This window comes from Lissotriton helveticus, chromosome 7, assembly GCF_964261635.1.
Source record: "Lissotriton helveticus chromosome 7, aLisHel1.1, whole genome shotgun sequence".
Classification (NCBI taxonomy): domain Eukaryota; kingdom Metazoa; phylum Chordata; class Amphibia; order Caudata; family Salamandridae; genus Lissotriton; species Lissotriton helveticus.
In genome coordinates this window covers 520,158,104-520,172,337 of record NC_136068.1, presented here as the reverse complement: position 1 = coordinate 520,172,337, position 14,234 = coordinate 520,158,104, and the positions used below count along the sequence as shown (strand labels likewise).

General features: G+C 39.5%; 1 long non-coding RNA gene across 1 annotated transcript in view; it reads right to left on the bottom strand.

Annotated features, from left to right (window-relative positions):
- The window catches only part of LOC144766854 (uncharacterized), a 114,890-nt gene extending 101,106 nt beyond the window's left edge, over positions 1–13,784 (bottom strand). Inside the window, exons 1-2 of the long non-coding RNA XR_013597957.1 lie at positions 13,729–13,784; positions 6,696–6,787 (exon numbers count right to left, since the gene is read on the bottom strand). This is a non-coding gene — a long non-coding RNA (uncharacterized LOC144766854). The remainder of the gene's footprint in view (positions 1–6,695; positions 6,788–13,728) is intronic.
- Between the last annotated feature and the right edge of the window lie 450 nt (positions 13,785–14,234).

Below are 14,234 nucleotides of genomic sequence, written 5' to 3'. Positions count from 1 at the left end.
TCGGGTTACAATTCACGAAGGCAACAGCAGGAGCCACCCTTCTCTTTCTGAAGTCCTGTTTTGGTTCAGCAGGTGCAGTCTTTTTCAGTGCAGCCTTTCTGTCTGAAGTCTAAGGGTTCAGCAGGTGCAGCCCTCTTTTGTTCCTTCCAAGTCCAGTAGTGTTCTGAGGCTGACACCAAGAGGTGTCACTTTTATGCCACTTTCAAATTTTGGGTAGAGAGGACTCTTTAGTCAGTGGGGAAAAATTCCCGCAGGCCCCCTACCCATTCTGAAATCACTCTGGTGGGATTGGTGCATCCCTCTGGCCAAATCCAAGATATAAGAACCTTTCTTCCCTTGGTCAAAGCTATGGGCACACCCCTGAAGAGTGCCCAGCAAGATGAGCTGCTCTTGGAAAACCAATTCTGCAACAGGTTTTCCCTTTGTGATGGAAGGTGCCAGTCTGCCTATCTCCATAGAGGAAAAGGCAGGCTATAGTGTGATTCACATTAGCTTATCAGAGGCACTGCCCCTTTGAAGAGGGCCATCTGTGGCTACAGCCCACTGGTCATCTTGTCAGGAGCAGGTCACACCTTCTCCCATCAAATGACCTTTTCTACCCATCCTGAGGGAGCTTTACACTTCCTGGCAGGAGGGCAGCAGGCTATCTCAGGTGACAACTGCTGTAGTTATTCAGCAAAAAGACTGCTAGGAAGTTGGGGCTAGAAAGTAGTGACATTCTAAAGGCACCTCCACATTATCAGTTAACTTCAATCCTGCTTTAACACTAAGTCCGGGTTAATGTAACGGTTACTTTGATATCTTGAAGTACTATATTTGATGGTGGTAAATGTAAGTTAGCACTTATCTGTTGAGCTAGGGTAACCCAATGTTATCCAATTGGCATTACTAGCTTTCTGACAGTGAAAAATGACAATGACGAGTTTTTGTCAAGACAGGACATAAAATCAACATGCTCTGCTTTTTAACCCCTTCCATGCTCATGACAAGGTCAGCTCGTCATGCAGTGCACTGCTCCTGTGCTGATGACGAACTGACCTTGTCATGAACAATGGAAATCTGGAGAGTTCAGCACCCAGCGGGAATTGCCTTAGCACCAATGTGGTTAATAAAATGCAATATAAGACATAGAGCCATGTTTTAACTTTGTTCCTGTAGTGGTGGCACAATAAGTGGTGCATTCCACTAGGGTCATTGAATTTACAAGCACTGGGTACAATGGATACCATATATTAGGGACTTAGAGGTAAGCTAATTATGCCAATCAGGCATTAGCCAATCGTTCACATATTTTGAGGGATCGCAGCACATCCACTAGGGCCTGGTGGCAATATCAGTCTGAAATATGAGGGCAAAACGTTGCTGCATCCTGAAAACTGGGCATTTCCTCACATCTCCCATTTGAAATGAGGCTGCTTACCTGCCCATGTTAAATTAAATAAGGAAATAATATTGAAGTTGTGAAAGCATCGCCATGTTCATCTAGGCAATGTGTCCTGCCATAGATAGTGGAAGTGTTATACATCTGTTTATTTTATCCTCAACCGTAGTAAGGAACTTACCATAAGTTTCATTATTGATTAAAGTTATATGAAGATGAATCCAAATATCTATATATCTTACCATGCCCTGGCACCATTCTAGTGGGAAGTCACCTATGGCAGTGAGTCTAAGGTTCAGACTAGTTTGTGGATTTCATCGGCGTATAGTGAAATAGAGATCTTGTGTGAAGGGAATATAAGTGCTGAATTAGCATGGCGCTGTCTTACTTTCGGAGCCAATGGCTTCAGGACCAGAGCAGATACCAGTAGCGCCCATGCGGAAAACGAGGCGGGTAGTGGGGTGGGGCGAGCCAGGGGTGGCGGGGTGAAAATGACAAACAACTTACCAGGTGAATTTTTTTTTTTTTAAATAAAGCCACTTACCTTATGTTTGTGGCATAGCCGACTCGTATATTGAGTTCAAAGGTGAAACATCCTCAAGAAACGGCTCCCACATAAATGTTTCTGTAGCGCCAACAATGGATGTAGTTAGGCCACCTATTAGATCCAGTCCCGCCGCAACCCCGTAGGTCCATACCACGGGGGCAGGAGTAAACTGGAGTACCACTCCTTATAGTTATTGCTAATTGCAAGCTGCATTATGTATGCCAGGGGTAGCAATAATGTTTATCCCCCGGTATGTTTAGTGCACAACATGCCAGTGTAGTAGAATTACATTATATGCTTAATATAATGGAGAAGTCTACATGTCCCAGACGTGAGGTGAAAGATTGGTCATTCAACAAGCAGGCGTGAAGATCACAGCATTGCTTCGCAAAGTAGAATCAATATTTAGAAAAAGAATAAAGTGCAATGTGCTTTGTGCTTTGTGTAGGACGTCCGTCACATGGACAAACAGGCAGATTAGCAACAAGCATACCTTGCTTAGGGTCTGCAACAAGAAAGTAGACAGTGTTCAGGCATAGTCTGGTCTTGTAGGAATCTCTGATGTATGTTTTTACCCATATCAGATAAGACTCAATGCCAAAACAAGTGCAAATCTGAGCATGGGCAAAAACTGTGGACATTCATGAGTTTTTTTTAACATTCTCTCCTCTGCACATTTAGCTAAAAAAAGTTTAGTCACTGATCTAGAGAAGCTAGCAAAGAAGCCACAATGGTTTAAAAACAGTTGTTTTAGATCCAGCCAATTACAAGTACTAGACATAAATGCCATCCAAGGGATTTTTAAACTCTTTTCCATTTTCAGACAATCAACTAGAATTGAGCTATTCAATAGGATTTCCTCCTTGGACCATATTTTCAGCTATAGCTATAAGGCATTTCACACAGTCACATATATACCCTAGCCCATTTTCAACGCGCTATATGTAACTTCTAGTGTAGTGTAGTTCCTATATTCCCAATAGGCTCTGCGCATTGAAATAATATATCCTACAGATTTGAAGTAGGACTGAGGTCGACTAGGTCTCTATCGAATATATTAGACTTAATTGTGAGTGCCAACTAGCTCAGAGGTCACTAGAAACTTTCACGAATACACAAGAAGGGATTAGTTTCTGACAACCGCATAAACATGACAACTTTGTTTCCCAAGAATAAGAAATGATAGGTATTTCACTCAGTCAATCGTGAATGCTCAGTTTCACCAGAGTTGTAGAGAAATAGAAAGACGGGCGTTTTCAATAAAAGGATTTATTGAACAGTCTTCTTTCTCACACAGAAGAAATGAACTGCTACAATCGTAATACAGGTTGCAAAGTATAATTGCGTACAGCGAGAAGAGTATTATTAAATAATACTGTAAGAGCATTGTATGGTTTGTAAGCCATAAGAATACATAAATAACAATGGCTAAAAAGTACTCTACTGGTGCTTCTAAAATACGCCTACCCCAATGTACCTAACCTAAGTCTTGTACGAGGGAAGAAGGGAAGAAGTAAGTGTGGTGTAGTATAGGTTTAGTATTCTTTGCCAAAATCTATCAAAGATTTCTCTTAGGGTCTAATAAGCTCTGTACCTTGGCTTTAGAATAAAGGAGGTCTGGTATCTCGGTCACATGCTCGATTTCCCAACACCCCGCAAGGGGAGCTTGGAAACACTGGAGCTGGAGTCTCAGCGAGAGAAAGGACAGCTTCTCGATCAGTGCGTCAGCTGGAGGGTCGGCTTTCTTCAGCACTTGCTGTAGCGAGCTGCTTCGGGCAAGTAGATAGTCGAACTGCTCCAAACCACTGTGTGTTTGCTAGAGCAAGTGAAGGCATATTTATACCTTGAAGGTGCCTAGTTTGACGTAAAGTAGGGCATAATAACGTCAGAAAAGCACCCCAAGGGAATGGCAGTTCTTTGAAAACTTCATGAGTTCTTGAACAAATCAATATTCAAGCAAGGAGAGGTCCCTGACTGCTTAAGCCGATTTTCCAAGAAATCGTTGTGGCTTTTTGGAACGGTTGGAAGTAGCCATGCCTGTATTTGGACTGCATGGGCTATGTCTAAATATGGGAATGATTTTTATGCCTATATTAGGGTAATGTGGGTGGTACCTATATAAGGGCATGAATCAGGAAAATTTCACTTGGGTCCTAAAACGCCATACAACACTAGTGTGCTTAGTAGGCATGGCTAACAGCCTTTTTCAAAAAGCATTTTCTACCTTCCCTGGCCCCAATGTGGTAGCTGGGCAGCACTTAGATTTGTAAATTATCAGCTCTTTGATTGGCTTACCACTTAATCTGGCTTCAACACCTAAAACCACTTCTATTATCCTAACTAGAGCGGCTGCCGTGCCAACTTTCAGAATGCCCTAAGTCACTCTAACATCAAATGGTATTCCCAAGTAAGAATATGAGGGGACCTTACTAATTTTCATTCTGTTAACAAACAAAACCTTATATTCTTTGTCTCTGGATCCAAAAACCATTATGTAGGTTTGTATTGAATTTACCATCAGGTCTAAACTATTAATGATGACACAGAACTGGCCTAGTAATCACTCCAAGCCAATTGTAGTCCTGGCAAATAAGACAGTATAATCGGCATAGTTCAGGGCAAGTACACTATGTTTTCCCATCGGGTCAATCAACACTGAGATTCAATAAATATGTTTCTAGACCGTTGACGTACAAAGAAAGGGGGCCGGTATGCAACCCTGGCACACAGCACGATCTAATTGAAAACTTTTCTGTCGTTTCTCCAGCTGGGCCATACCGAACACTGTCAGTAATACTTTTTACCATTATTTTACCATTATTTAGATAACAGCCTCATTTAGGAATTGTCATCATCCTAAATGTTATCAAGCCCGCATATGATGACAAACAATGAAGTTAATTAGAAGAAATCAGAATAGATATAGTGATATAGACTTAGGTGACCATCAACAACACCTAAAGCCTCTGAGCTCTTTGTGCTTCATTCAGTAGTAAGGCTGTGTGCTGCAATTTCTGCTTCTACTTGACTTTACCACCCATTGTAGAATTTTGGGAAAAACAAGCACAAATGTACTTTCTACGTGTTGTTTTTTATTGTTCTCAAGAACAAAAGGTGAAACACTGACACACTCATTGCAAAACCTGTAATGTGTTTTCTGCTTGCAAGGATGTCCTTTGTCTAGTCTGTTTAATCATCAGCTTACAGCTTGGGATTATTTGGGGTGGAAAAAACAAGACCTAGTGCAATTGTCTCTTAACTCCCAGTATGTACAAATGTGAAAATGGCGCAAACCTGCTTATGCCTATTTCCTCTTTGTGCAAGTTTCTAAACATGAATATAGTTACCATTGGATGATTGCAGCATCCACAAGAACATAGTGACCTATCCCTATATACGGTGTTGATTAAAAAAAGCAAAAACAGAATAAAATGTTTAAATGAAGTTAATTTATTGTAAATATGTTAAATTATTTATTTTTTAGCAATATTTCGCATTTGTGTATTTTCATGTTAATATTATTTTTCAATATCTTGTGTTAGTAATAAAAATAATTAGCATTTTTAGTTATTTTGAAATAAAATTATATATTTTTAAATATTGTTTAATATTTTGTTTGTGAATATTTTAATATATATTGTATATTTGTAACATCATTTTTATTATAGTTATATACTGTTAGACAACTTTTTTAATATTAATCATTTAATTTGATATGTTTTAAAATTACTATAGAGTAAAAAAGTAAAAATGCAATATACTATCTATTTTATGATATTGTAGTCTTCCATATATTTTGTGGATATTTTTGACTTTACATGCAAAGTATACAAAGTTAATATTTCTGTACTCAATATTTTTTACAGTATTTTTCTTGACAATATGTTTGTCAGTGATACTTTGTCATACAACTGTGTGCTCATTTCTTGACTAGCTCTATAAGATGTCCATCACTTTTCAACCCTCGCATCTCAGCGTGGGTTTCGGTGGCCCTAAAAAAAAAAACATCATTCAGCTAATCCTTGACTTAGTCTCCCAGCAAGCACCCTAGAGTGCTATACCAACCTCTTTTGGAAGAACTTACTGCACAAACTCTACTTTAGGCACCATCTACAGCAATGCTTACCACCTACTTGATAGGGCCAGTTTGCAAACTGCACACATCACTCAGGCAAAGGAGTGGGGCAGATGCACCCTCCTACTTGTGAACAGGCGTTGGGCTGGCGAAAAAAAGGAAATAAACTGCTAATTCAACACCCATTGCAGCTGAAAGAGGGGTAGAGAGTGCCAGGCAGGGAAAACAAGCCTTTGGTTGTGGGGTCAAATATTTTAATATAAAATATATTTATGTACAAATGTACACATTCCCTGTGTTCAAGACAATTTAATTTGCCTGACCAGAGGTATTAGTGGCAAAGCAGCACAACTTTCCCCCCAGTAGAATTATGTGTGTGTCGGTTTGGTGAGGCTTCGAATCAGTGGAAATGTCCCCAATGTAAAGTCTAAGTGTCAAATGTGATTTGGAAATGTTGGTCCCTAGATGAGCCCCTGTTGGAAGTAAGTTAGGACTTTCAGATTTCAATGGCTGCTCAAGCTAGTTGCAGTTACATCCAAACAAATAAGTAACATTTTTAGAATGACCATCCTAGAATGTTTCACTCTGTATTCTCAGAGGTGGAATTACTCAAAATCTATCAGGAACACACATTCTACCACAGACTGATAAAGTGTTTAATTGGAAATATAATTGATTGAGTTCCAACTTACCTGTGCCCACTGCCATTGCAAGGAAGAGAATAAGAGTGGCAAACTTCATTTTGCTGAAATGGGAGGTCTTCAAGTTCTTCCCAGGAGGAAACCTGGAAAATTGAATAATTTTAAATGACACTGGAATACAATCCCAAAGGGGGCAGGGGCTCTCAAACTTTCTGGGCTCTTCTTGTGGCTAGGAACAATACTCTTCAATTGACAGGACCATCTCAGAACCATATGCTTTTTGGGGTTTTGGTAAGACTTGTGTCAGTTACTCAAAAAACAACCTGACAAATTAAAGCACTGCAACAGTAGAATGTATGACTCAACTTTTTAATCAGAAACTTTGGAAAGTTAAGTGTGTAATTAGTTAATGTTGTACTTGGCTGTTTAAGGGTTTTCATAGCCAATGTAAGAGGGGGTTGAATATGAATAAACAAATCAAATGGATCTTCTGATTGGTTACTGCTATTGATTGAAAATAGGTATTGATTAAGCACTTCGCCTTTGTTCTTAATAAATTGAGGGAAAATATATATATTTCCTATTATGATTTTTTGCAAGAAGCAGTCCTCAAACTGAACAATCAGGATATTTTTTGATTGTAGTTCAACTATCGAAGTTTCATTATTAATGAATTGCTATTTAGGGTTATAAAAGCTCCACTCAGCTGGCCTGTGTTTTTTTTTGTTGAGGGGCCTGGTTTTTCACAATTCCTGAAAACACATCACGCAGTAATTAAGGTAAATACCTAGCTAATGTCTCATCAGGTGTTTGAAATTGTCTGTCAACACTGCCAATATTCCATGACCAATTTGCTAGCTCTCAGACTTAGGACCTGATTTAGATTTTGCGAGACATCCCATCCATCAAAATATGAATCCCATAGGATATAATGGGATTTATATTTCGGCAGACGGAATATCCATCACCGGTGTGACTGAGTACCTTGTTCGCTAAAATCTAAATCAGGACCTTAGTGACAAGCCTAAAGTTAGGGTTGATTAACTATGGTATAGCGATCCTTTCATACATTCCAAATACTTATTTGACGATATTTAAAAATTCATGTAGTCATTAATGCACTCTAGGCCTTTCATATTCCTGATCCTCAGTGATGTTAATTGACTTGAAGAGTTAGTTAACTGGGTAGTTGTAAAAATAAATGGATACTTAGGCAGGGGCGGCTCCTCCGTAATGATGGAGGAGTGTCACTCTATTGGTCAAAGTCAGTCACAGAAAAAAAAGATAATGAAACAATAATATAATTTTATTTTTCTGTGACTGAGCCAATGCCATTATAGGGTATTGTGGGCCAGGCCATGGCAATGGGAGGAGTGAACGGCACTGTAAAGTGTTCATATCAGTTTGGCTGTCCGTCTTAGGCCGACCAATTCGACATGCGCACTCCTATTTCTCCAACCCACTGTGTTGGAGAAACAGCACAGTCTCTTATGCACTATCTGAGCGGCAGGCCAGGTAGCTCAGACCAAACCTGGCACTGTCCTCATGCTAGGTATAGCATGAGAGAAGTGTCTGATTGAGGGGGGGGGAGTGCTTTCGCAGTGACTGCCGGGAAAAGAGAACCACAGAGCCATCCAACAGCATCAGCGACAGAAAAGTTTTAAAAATTATTATTATTCCCCGCCCCCTTCCCTTCAACCCTCTCCACTTTACTTTTGTGGCAGCAACCACTGTACTTAGGTAGGAGTAAAGACCCATAATGAGTAATCTGCACTCCTTGGCTATATTTTGAAGCAATCAAACTGGTGTCCCACTTGGTTCTAGTGAATTCACATTTATGTCCTTGACTGTAGAGGAAGCAAAGACTTGCTAGGCTGATTGAATGTATTTTCTTTGACGGGTTTTCCGTGAATAAGGTAATGCCCAAAAAGTTACTTGTAGTCTTTAAAGCTGAAAGGATTCATTTAGATTTTACGTGGTCATTTGGCTAATTTTCATTTCTGTGTAATTTACAATAAATGTTATTGTCAGCAAGAAATAGGTATGAAGAAACTGAGGCTTGCTGTGGGAAAAGATGCCAAAGAGATTTTGCTAGAATCCCTGTGAGACTGTAATAGACTAGTCTATGGCATTAGGGGTGCCAACACTACTTCATGGAACCTATATTGGTGTGACATCCGGGTCATGAGTGGCAGCAGTGCTTTATAAGTAATTAAATTCCATTGGAAGATGCCTAGCAATGTTCTGGGTGTTTTGGCTCCTTTGCTGTTGTTCTAGTTCATTCACCATCATACCTGTCCTTCATGTTTGTTGCTTTGATCCTTGCTCAAATTACTTAGTTACCTGGCTTCTGCCTGAATTTTGATCTGTATTTTAATTATGATTTGGCTTAGTTTGTTTCATTTGTCTCTTAGTTGTCTCTTTTTTTCAGGTTTGCTTTCAACCTGGAGTTCACCATTTCTGATACCTGCTTTCTCCACCTTGGCTTAGGCTCATTGTGCCCTGCCACTCTGAAGCCAGTAAACGTAACAAAAATCATCTTTGTCATTACTTAGATTCTGTTTGTGAGCAGTAGTAAATATTTGTCTGTTTTAGCATCTGTACTATGGGGCTTTACATTAATCTGTAGGAATACTACCATGATTCTCCTGAAGTCTGAGAGACGCACCACATGATATTGTGGGGCTCTGTCCATCTCTTTTCTCCCCCACTCACATTCCCTTTTGCCTCAAGAATGTTGTCCTGCTATCCATGCTTACTCACGTATAAGCATAATTAAATCCTCGAGAGTGGGCCTGATTGTCATTAAACTCTGTCGTTCAAGATCTGTAAATCCTTTACAGTTTGCCACACTAATATTTTTTGTCATGAGTTCTAATCCCAATCTGCGACAGCTATGGTGCAGGATATTATTGCCCACTAGTAGTTAATGATCATATTTATTACATTCTTTGAAACAAATAGCTCTAAATCCAAAGATTCTGTTAATCCAAAATCTAGTAGGTCCGCTTCACATACAACATGTGACTCCACGCATACTACTAAGGTCTTCTATATGGGGTTTCCTAACATGGTGCCAGCTGATAAATTCACACGAGATCTACTGTTTTTTTAGTCTATTCTGACTCAAGGTAATCTGCATGTTTTAGTGGGACTGCACAGTTTTCAATGGTTACCTCAAAGCTTGCAGCACACCTTGGCTTAATCACCTTATGGCAAGGTGCTAAAGATGTTATTACCTATATTAGTCAATCCACACAATTAAAGTCAGAAGAAGTGTGGACTGATTAAGCTTCACCCACTGCTTTCTATCACATACTAATATTGCGTTGTTGCTGGTGACCAGTGCATCGCAAGATTATCAGTAAAACAAATACGTGCAGAAAAATGTGGGAATCTGGTGGATATATTCTAAGTGCCCAACTGACACCAACCAAGTCACACCTTTGGAAGAGGCCATACAAATTACAATGCCTGAAAGTCTTTGTCCCAAGCATAAATAGATCATAAAATAATTTAATAAGAGATAGCAGGGCATTTTTGGAGGAAATGTCCACAAAAGGAGTAAAACAAGAACACCCAACCTCAATTTTCAAACCAAGATCAGGTGATTCAGATCTACAAGTGCCTGCTCAGAGTAGAGCAGGTTTCTGTTGAAGGTCAAGCCAGCCACTTCATTTTGCCCACTTAAATCTTAAAAGTTGGATATTATTTGACTTGTGGTAGTTGGCTGCTTCATGGGCCTACAAGTCACTGAATTACAAAATATTCCTACAATGAGAAAGACCACAACTGAACCCATTGAAAATATAAGCTGTACATCCTTAACCGCAAGTGAGGTTTATATAGCATTCAGAACTAATAACAGCTAAGTTAACATTTAGGACATTGTGCATGAATCAGTTTTGGTTTAATATATATTTCTAATTTCTACATTGGTTTAGGGAAGGGCACAGCACTGAGACCGCCCTGATCAAATCTACAGAGGAGGTCCGGAAGGTGCTTGATGATGGGGATCAAGCTGTGCTGATCCTCTTGGATCTGTCAGCAGCCTTCAATACGGTTCACCATGTTTGCTGGTGGACCGATTGGAGGGCTGCGGGATCCAGAGGCAAGCACTTAACATTCTGAAGGCCTTCCTGACAGACCGGGTACAAGTGGTGGCTATGGGTGACTTCGAATCAAGACCTTTTGAACTCCCCGGGGGGGATCCCCAGGGATCCTCCCTTAGCCCCACTTTATTTAATATCTATGTATCCTCCCTTGTCCCAGTGATCTGATCCTTCGGGTTCGAGTTAACATCTTACGCAGACGACACCCAGATTGTGGTCTCGGTGCTTCCAGGGAAAGAGCTGGGGGTGGCAGCTAGGTTTCAGGACTGTATGTCTGCAGTCAGTTCCTGGATGGCAAAAAGCTGCTTAAAATTAAACTCCTCCAAGACTGAGGTGCTTACCTTTGGGTCAAACACAAATCTCTGGAGTTCCAAGTGGTGGCCTACAGATATGGGACCTCCGCCATCTCCGGCACAAAAGGTGAAGAATCTTGGAGCCATCATAGACAACCAACTCTCCTTCAAACCCCAGGTCAAGGCGCTGACTTCCTCTATATATTGTATATTGCAAACTATTAGGAAGGTTCTCCCCTACCTACCAGAGCGAAGCAGAAAGACGGTGGTGACGGCACTCGTACTTTCGCGCCTTGACTACTGCAACAGCCTCTTTTTAGAGGCCCAACAGGGGGTGTTGCACAAACTTCAGGTCCTACAAAATGCAGCAGCCCACCTGATCGGGGGCTTGCCCAAGTTCTCGTCGGTTACTAAGGAACTGGAGAAGTTGCATTGGGTCCCGATGCGGAAGAGGATTTTGTTTAAAGCCCTCTGCATTGTCTTAAAGGCATTGCATGGTCTGGGCCCGGTGTTTCTCCAGGATCATTTCCAGTGGTACAGACCAGGAAGGCAACTTAGGTCTGCCACTATGGGACTGATTAAAACATCTCGGATCAGGAAGGCACGCTGGGGGGGCAGGAGCTTTGTTGGGGGAGCAGCAAAGGCATGGAACTCCCTCCCCCTGATCCTTAAACTAAACACCAATCTGTTAGCATTTAGGAAAAACCTAAAAACATGGCTCTTTACCCTCTAGGCCGGGAGTATTAATCTCAGGAGTTACCACGTTAGCGCCAGGACACCGATTGGTATTTGTGCGCTCTACAAGTGTTATAAATAAATAAATAAATAAATAAATTTACCTGAGAATACAGCAAAGAACATTGCTTTCTAAAAGATTTGTCTCCTTAAACAAATCCCTTATCTTGATGCTTCATTTTGCATGCAACTGAAATTGAGTGCCACATTCCTGAACCTTATGTATCATTCCAGGATGTATTTAGCAAAAAGAGTACAGATTTCTTGCCTCCTCACAGGGAGTATGACTGATAAATAGAATTGTTTTCAAAACATAGATTCCACATAGGGGAATAAATTGGCTGACCATGAAGAAGGATAAACATTTGGAGAAAAATATTGATAATAATTTAACTAACAACTGCATTAGATGTTTCACATTAATGACAGGGGCAACCATGTTGATCAATCCTGATTGGTGATATGAGACCATGTGTGGATTATCGAGAATTGAATGCTGCTATTGTACAGAATCTGTCAATTTGGCCATTGTCAGTCAAGAATTCTTTATTTGATGATTAAAAATCACCATAAAAGCACATACATATATACAAGAGTTTAAAATTCCATTAAATCTTTATCAGAATCCTGCTTGTAATACTATCTAATACCTATAACTGTAAAAAGGACAATCTAAAGAATACTGTACATTTGGCCATTGGTTTCAGACCTTTTAGAGCAAGCTCACACTGTCAAGCTATTTGCCAAGTTAGACTTGAGAGGAGCTTTTCGTTTTGTTCAAATCAAAACTAGTGATGAGTGGAAAACCAACTGATTAGAAATACAAGAGGCACAAAGGCATTTAACAACTCACACTTTGATTACTATTGAAAAACAATATTTTTTAGGTTCATTATCCTTCATTTGTGGGGTTCATCTTATCAGATAAATAAATTAGCAAAAGGGATCTGTGGAGGTGGATTGGCCCAAACTCTGCAATGTAAGGATATAAAGAGATTGTTACAATTTGCCAACTATTAAAATCATTTCATCAGCTCCTTTGTTCTATTTCTATTTTTGTTTAGAAGAGAGCTGTTATTATTCCTGAATGTATCTCTAAAATTGATCCACCTGCTTCTCCATTATGTTGGTATTGTTCTACTTCCTTAGGTACCTAATTCATTTATTATACTATTTCCCTCTTGTGTCATATTTTTTGGAAAGCTATTTGGTCCAAGTGTTTAACAATCTTCCAATGTAATATTTAATCATCAATTCATAATGTTTTCTTTGAATCTGTGTCTTATGACTTTGATCCTATTTCACCTAAACCTTTGTTGTTTATTCTTTTAAATGCACTTGCTTTTAAGGGTATACTTTCCTGTTGGAAAGACACTTCTAAGTTATCTGTATCAACATGGTGGGGTTTTATTTGTGAAGTACATTGAATATCTACACTTTCTTCATTATTATACTTATGCCAGATAATTCAATCAGATCTATTTTGGCTACCCTTTACTACATATCTATCCACTTACTCACATGTAATTGAATTATCATATTTCTACTTGTCTCTTTGTCTTTTTCTATCCTTTACACTTCTTTCTTTTCCTACTGTCTCCCCACATTTATTTTCTTCTTTCTATTTTCCCCCATCGATTTATTTTTACATAAAATGTTATGATTACGTTATACTCATGGGATTCTCCTATTGATCCTCATTTCCTTACTTCTTGTAATATTATGTAGTTCTATTGCTATTGCTTTATATTCTATGTGTTATTGCTATTGATTTATGAATATTCAAATAAAAACATTTTAATTAAAAAAGAACACCCATTCCACTAATCTCTAAATTAGTCCTTTCTTATGTCATTATTTTGGGCTGAAGGGGGTCAGTTTCAATGAGAAGTGACCTTGAACCATCACAATCTCATTCTGCAAAAGCATCGCTATTGCACTCACCTGTGGTTGCCGTCTGCTGTTCAGCGACCTGACTGTGGTGCTCACTGTTTCAGGTCAGCCCTATATAAGAGTCTCTGACGGTGCCCATTGGCTCCACATCTAGGCCTGGGGTTAGTGAGGCGTAAACATGACACACAATTTTGAGGCAGACAATAACTATTCTAATATCAAGATAAACAAAAAACAGGGTCTATTATAAAGACAATGTATTCTTGAACACATGTGCTAGACAGGTGAGGACACCAAGCAGTGTCTGTCATGCTTCTTTTTCCCTTGTGACACTCTAGTGTATACAGAAGTTGTCCTTCTCTCCAGTTATGTGTACATAAATGCCATAAGAAGTCAGCTGCCCACTTATGCAGAACTTTTCTTTTAATTTAGTTTATTAAGACAGCATTTAAAGCTTTTGAGATTAAGTGCTAAAATAAATTCATCTGCTTTGAAGAATCTACTTGGATAGAGAGCATGTGAACTGGCACCTTCCTCTAAGTTGATTAAAACAGAAA